The 7,500-nt window shown below is 45.9% G+C and overlaps 1 non-coding gene across 1 annotated transcript; it reads right to left on the bottom strand.

The window, feature by feature from the left end:
• Positions 1-960: 960 nt before the first annotated feature.
• On the bottom strand, positions 961-1,033 carry trnak-uuu. Its single transcript has one exon. It is a non-coding gene; the product is annotated as a tRNA-Lys (tRNA).
• Positions 1,034-7,500: the final 6,467 nt, after the last annotated feature.

Below are 7,500 nucleotides of genomic sequence, written 5' to 3'. Positions count from 1 at the left end.
CATATAAATGTTAAATCACAGATTTAAGAATATATTTAGAAAAAAAAATACCCGCACACAACTTAATGAAGGAGTTTGAACCCAAATGCTAAAGAGTTAACGTAACGTAGGTACTTCTCTTTCATGTTATGTGTTTTATTGTACTTACCTCCACGTTATCCGAAAACGTCAAACTGACTAAAAATATGCTCCGTGTTTAAAGAATAATAAATTCGCCTTAAATTTGATAAACTAGTCATCCGCGCGCTTCCGCTTTTTTGACTGTAATCATGTGGTTTCGCACGTGACTATGTTTTGGCCAATCGCTGTATTGCAACTCTCGACCAATGGCTGTTTTGCTCCGTTCGGACCTGTTAGGAGCTGTTAGGACTTTGTTAGGAGCTGTTAGGTCTTAGACCATTGGATGTTAGGACTTGTGTTAGGAATTAGATCGGAAGTGTTAGGACTTATTCAAAATGTGTTAGGAAGTGTTAGGAAGTGTTCAGCCGTCCGATCGCTGGAAGGTACGGCCACGACTACGGATAAAAAGTCACACACTCTGCCCTGTTTGTGTGCAACACTGCTGCCTGACCTGCTTGCAACCTAGCCAGCTCAGTCACCCTGCGTAGATTGCAAGCTAGCCCTGCAAGCAGATAAAACAGCTGTCCGAACCAGATGAAATCAGGCTGCCACGTCAGGCTGCCAGCTCTCCTCCTTTTGGAATGGGTTTTTTCAGTGCTGGCGCCTGGGAAAAACCACGGCACTGCACATTTCGTAGGTCTGTCTTATTCTACTCACTCAGTTCACTTCATGAGCGCTCTTTCCTAACGAGCTGAACCATCAGAATCAGGTGTGCCAAAACAAGGGAGATGCGCAGGGTCCACAGGAGCAGGGCGGAACGCCATTCTTGTAGATAGTCAGCAGCTGCAGCGATGGACCGACATGATAGCATGCTGAGGCGCCAACAAGAAGAAGACCCTACGCCCGAACAGGGACTTGAACCCTGGACCCTCAGATTAAAAGTCTGATGCTCTACCGACTGAGCTATCCGGGCTCTTGCGCAGTGAAAGCCTCTTACGTTTTATATCACAGCAGTTTTCCCACAAGCTGCCCAGAAAGAAACTAATTTGCTAAACACACTACGGGATGAAAGCCACAAGCATTTGTGGCAGAGAGAGCGAAGGACAGAGGCCTTAGAAAGCACAATTATCATGACAGAAAGCTCAAGCAACTCGCCGAACACCACCCCCGTAGTCGGCAGTGTTCGAACCTGCGCGGGGAAACCCCAATGGATTTCAAGTCCCTTCGCCTTAACCTTCGGCCACGACTACACCCACTTGGGGCCCGCCTGCTCCCTTTTCTGGTGGCGGTCAGCACAGGCCGAGCTTCAGAAAAAAAAAAACTCAAGCTGGAGGAGGAGGTGGCAAAATGTGTTGCTCAGTCCCTGTTGCTCAACAGCATAGGGATGCCGTGACCCGGATTCGAACCGGGGTGTGCGGCCCACAACGCAGAAAGTAGTACTAACCACGCTATATTGATCACGGCGTGCACACTGGCTCCACCGTGGTGAATCCTGCAAGTGCGCGCCACTTCAGGAAGAGCCCTCCTTTTCCAAATATACTTGTTTGGGCAGTGCAGTACCCTGCAGAAGCATGTCTCTGTCTACACGTTTCTGTCTTCTTAGTAGCCTGCAAGAGAAAAATTCTTCATCTTAAGTTAGCAATTTAGAGTGAATAAAGCCCATGGTCTTTACTTCTTGTAGCAATCATTTTTAAAAGCTTGTACAAAGACGGTTTTATAAGTACAATCTTGATATACTACTGTGAATTGTATAAAAGTATTGCATGTACAAACAAGACTCACCATCGAGGAGACAGTAGTGGTGTTTATAGGGACCAGAACTAGGGTTAGTCTGTCCTAGATACTCTCTGCTGTCCTCCATCAGCTGTTTTAAGTGGCTGTATTGATACCACCACAATAGATTGTGGAATGGGCAGAGTTTTTCCTTGTGTGTCCCTGGGGCCTGTTCCCGTGCTTGCTGAAACTCTTTCAAAAGCCTTAGGCAACCACATTCACAGACCCCTGTGGGACTTCAGGGTCCTGAGCTGCCTGCCCCTGAGTCATGAACATCTATGGAAAAGAAAGATGATATAATCTGAACTGTATACTGGGTTATAAACTAGTGACGATCCAAATAGTCAAATTACCTCTCTGCTGCCTGCTGTCCTGGAGGCAGAGCCACTCTGGTTCCTGGATGTCTCCAAAGGTCCTGTCAAAGCCTTCTTCTTAACCCTCTGGCTATAATTTTGATGGTACCTTGTCCATGGCATGCAGAGCCATGTACAGCTGGACTATGTTGGCCTCCATCTTGTGATGACAAGGCAGTGATCGTTCGGTTTAGGCCAACCAAGTAGGCTGCCAGGGCATCAACTGGCCTCCCAGCCCAAGACACCCTCTGGAATCACAACTGCGTACTCTGGAAATTGAGAAAAAAGCCAAACACAGTCCAATAAATATATACGGTGTTGTAATAATTATTTTGCATTGTACACATGCATATATTTTAACTTTACACATTGGTGACATAGGCGTTTTGCACTGTACCAGATACATTTTTTTAAAAAGTAAAAAATTAGTACAGGATAGCAATATTACATGGCTTGATGTGCTAGGACTTGCAGTGTTTCATCCTCCTCTTCCTCAGTGACCTCCTCCATCTGGGGATTGGGTTCAGTGTCACCCACTGGACTTTGTCACCTGGGCCTGCAACGACAGCTACTGGAGGGTCAGAGTCATCAGCCCTAAGGTCAGCTGCATGGCACACAGTCGTGTCAATTTTCACTATCCTCTTCGGGCTCCTCTGGGGGGACTTCAGGCATGTCATTGTGGTGTGCATCAACTGGTCGCCTCTATTGGACTGGGCCAACAAGTACTCCACTGCAATGCGCTCCCCTGCAATAATTTATACCACATTGTTAATGGGGAGGGGACCACACACAACACACACACACACACACACACACACACACACACACACAATCACACAAACAAACAAATACAGGAGAGAGAGAAATACTCCAATGCTCAGCATTTCCTTGTGAGATATCTTACCAGTGGGTTTTCCTGGAGGGGAAATTTTCTGGGCATCAAAGCCCGACCAAGGACCCGTTGGCTCATGCTGTTTAAAAGAGACATTGTGCAGACATCAAATGTCCTGAGGGTTGAGGCCCCCACACACAGATACAGTTCTTTTGCCCGGCTCATGTTCCACCTCGAGGCCCCCTCTAACATGTACATTTGTGTGTGCATGGCATTGCATCTCCATCCTAAGAATGAAAATGCACAGATTCAGTCAGAAAATTATTTTAAACCGAGGACATACAAATTTAATGACACAGTTATAGAACAGTAAACACATAATAATGAGACTGATAGTAAATTCCATGAAAACAAGCCAAATCCAGGTAGCACCCAGGGTTCTGTTGTTGACACAATAGCGATCTTTTCAACGTAAAAAAATCTACAAAAACATACTGCAATTTAACATTGAGAATTTACCAGGAATGAAGGCACACTGGTGGCGGTGAAAAAACTCTCCAGCGAGGATGACCCCCTGCCACACCTAAGCACGTTTTAGGACTTTGCCACCCTTCTGGGAGTGTCCCCGTCTTTGTGTACAACTCTACATGTGGAGGGTCCTGGATGCACTCGAGGTGTTTTTTGTTGCATCTCCCAGACATGGTGCATGCCTGTCCGGGGTTAACCAGGCGAAACCCTGTTGTAGTGTCAGTAGCTCCCACACTGATTCCCAGCAGCCCTGAAATCATGGCCCGGCCGGATCTCCTCAGCCCGAGCGTGTCCGCCGCCTACAGTGCTTCGCGAGTTCACCTGGGCTGATGCTGGCCATGAGCTGTGCCTCAGTGGGAGCATTTCCACCATGGCTGCACTTCCACTCCCCTCTCTTGGCCGCCTTAAGTTCTTTCACATCCTCCTGATCCCACTCAAAGATACAGGAGGAAAGTTTTGAACAAAAGGTACCATAGAGAGGGTGGTGGTGCTCTGTGTAGTAAAGGCCACAGTTGAATCTTCTCATAAAATGGAAGATATCTAGCCTTACAATAGAACTTCCATGGCCGAAAAAGGTTTTAACAACACTGGCAGATGCACCTGTGGAGGAGAAAAAAAGGATAAAAAACATGCATTTGATTTAATTTCAAACATACTTTTCAGTCAATATAATTTATTTAAAATTTTTAATACACTGGCTGTAAATAATAATACTAATTACCATCACCAATCATAGGGAAAAGGGGAACTTTTTTACACCACTATTAACTTTTATAAAAATATATTGCAGTGCACATTTGATAAAGTAGTAATTTGGAAATCTCACTGACTGACCCTGCAGCAATCCCGGTCAACATAGATGACCTCAGGCTCTGGCTCGCCAGCATTCTGGTAGTTAGCGTTTGACGACGCCCTGGCACAGCTCACTCCAGTCCTGCGCCTTCAGCTGTTGTCAGAACACTGTTCAGAACCTGGCCGAGCTCATTGCCAATGTTGGTCATCCATGCAGCTGTGTCCCCAATGCCACCAGCCAGCTTTTTGGTGATCTGAAAAACAAAAAGAAGGAAAAATAAAGACATTCTGACCAGCTTAATTATACATTTTCTTTGATTTGTTATGGTACATTACAATATATATAACACAAATGTATATAACACAACATTTTTCATCATGTTGAAATTCTTTCTGGCTGACTGAAATAACCCTCATGCTGAAACCTTCATGTAATTGTACCTTCTTTGTAGAATCCATCTTCAGGATTCGGCCATAGGTGGAGGTAATCACCCCCTTCATCTCGTCCAAATGGCTGAGGATATCGTTGGAGTGGACAGTCTCAAACCACTGGGCGAGTGGAAGTGGCCTGAAGGGTGCGGGTGCAGAAAAAAGGCAGGGGCCGTTGCAGATTGGACCAGGGTAACCTTTCTTCAAATGTGATGCTCACAATCAGAGAGGTACTGGATGGTGCGTCGTGCCCACTCCTCACTGTGGGCTTCCTCTACTGCTTGACTGGAAACTGTAGGAGGAACTGTTACCACTGGTCCTCCTTGGCCTGAGGGAAAGTCACACATTCCTGTTCCAGGGCTAGCTGAGTGGTCAGCACCGCTGTAAAACGTGGGAAAAACATGGTCCTGTTGTTGCCAACATCCAGTTGTGAAAGGATTGTCCTGGCCACCTCCATGGGCATACTGGCAACTTGCATGCACTGCAGCGTGGATAGTCCCCACCCACACACGTAAAAATAGCGGCCTATCCATGTCAATCCACCTCCCTGACCTTTGGGTAAACTTCCCTGAATGGTTGCATCTTCCGGGCCACACTCCACCACACTGTGGGCTTTAAGAGGAATGCCCCCACATCCTCATTGGTGCCCACAAGAACATCCTCTGTCGGAAGTAGTACAACCCGGGCTCAGGAGAGAACATGGCTTGGGCTGCATCGGTGGATAAACAGCGGGGAAAACCAGTTCACCTGGATCTTCTGCCTCAGCTGCCCTGTGGGCTCATACAGGCACTTGGCAATCCACACCCAATCTGCTGGCTGGAGGACTCTCTTGAACTGACTGGGAAGAAAGCTCTCCCCAGTCAGTAATAGCCTGAGGCAGAGATGGTGTAGCTGCAGTGGAGGTACTGGATGTGAGGATGGAATGTGGGCGGTGGATGATGGAGCGCGCCGTGGGAGTGGTGGTGAGGGCTCTTTGGAGTTGGAGAGTGGGCATGTGTGGAAATGGAGGGGCCCTGGGCGATGGGAGACACTGGTACTGGCATTGGAGACGGCACAAAGCTGTGGAGGTGGAGGGCGAGCCGTGGAGATGGTGAGGGGCACGGAGATGGTGTGGGATTTTTTGAAGGGCTGGACACGTGGAGCCAATAGAGCCCAATAATGGCTCGACTGTCACTGTGTTGGAGGAGTCCGACGGCACCACTGGACCCTGACACCCAACAGCTGTCACACCTCTCTTCAACGTGGTGGTCAGAGAGGTGCCTCGGAGAACCTTCTCTGCCTCACACAACCACCACTACAACAGAGAACACTGCACCCCATGTACTTCCTGTGATTGTCCCTCTCTCGTCTGAGCTGCCGCCTGCCTTTACCTTAGGACCTGACCTCAAATCAAAGACCTGTATCTCGTTACTGGGAGAAAAAATGAAAATTAATATTAGGAACAACTATTCATGTTAAATAATTACACCAATTACTCTGCAGAACTGTACTGAGAATATATTCTGAGAATATATCAGGGGTTGGTGCATAAAATAGTGTATTATATGATACAGGGACTTATCATGCCTTTGAATCATGCCGGTTGATATATTAGATCATATACCTACGTATTGTGGAACCCACAAAGTGCACAACTAGGTGCGCTGCCACCAACAGGGCCACCTTATTCCCCCTTTGCAGGGGACAGGCATCAATCCGCTCCAGGACCACCTTCCATTTTCTGCTTCCAGCCTTTTTCCTGTACTGAACTGGAAGGGCCCTGGGCATACCTGAGGCAGATGTCGTTCAATAAGCAGAGGATTTACCTGTTGGTGGTCCATATCTGAACCTATTGGGGGAAAAAATCAATGTGGTTAAATATGTGTCTAATATAGACAACGAGTAGAAAGGAGTTTATTATTGGCGTTTTATATTATATATACATACACATAAACATACATACATATACACACACACACACACACACACACACACACACACATATATAGGAACGACTCACATTAAGTATACAAAAGCAGACATGTTGAGTGGTTGAAGATTAAGTGGCAGGGGGAGGTTTAATAGTTTTCTGCAGTAAATAGGTTCCGACTGTGCACAAAAAATTGCAAAATAGCTTTTTATGATAATTTAAAAAACTTGTGTTTGGTAATATAAAAGTAAAGCAAGGGGAAAAAAAATAATAGATATTTAATGACTAGAGTGGAATAGAGAAAAAGATTTAAATACATTCAGTAAAGATAAGCACTCGCCATGACTCTGAAAAAAATAAATAACATTAGAGGAATGAACTACTTGGAATACTGAATGATGGAATGAAATTCTTGCAAAGATATAGAAAATTAAAATGTGTTCTGAATAGAAAGGGCTTAACAGCCTATCAGTTAGTCGACACGTTTTAAATTCGATTGACTTGCGACGCAAGCGTGTTTAGAACGATCAGAAGAATCTTTATTCCAAATAATGAATTAATGTTTGTAACAAATAGGTAACACTGATGCCACGGATTTGTCTGGTGATAACGCTTACCCTGAATCTCGGGATAACAGATGTCCCAGTGAGTTTACAAACAGCTGGAATATCACGAAAACGCATTCAGCCAATCAGCGGCGGAGATTGGCATTGTCAAACGATTGCTGATTGGCTCTTTCCTCTTGGTAGGAATTGATTGGCTCCTTTGCCCCCTCTGTTCGAAAGTTTCGGATTTGCGGTTAGGACCTGTTCGGATTAATTTAG

The sequence above is a fragment of the Cyprinus carpio genome, chromosome A20, assembly GCF_018340385.1.
Source record: "Cyprinus carpio isolate SPL01 chromosome A20, ASM1834038v1, whole genome shotgun sequence".
Taxonomy (NCBI): Eukaryota; Metazoa; Chordata; class Actinopteri; order Cypriniformes; family Cyprinidae; genus Cyprinus; species Cyprinus carpio.
Note: the sequence above shows the minus strand (reverse complement) of the source record. Positions and strands in the feature narration are given on the sequence as shown.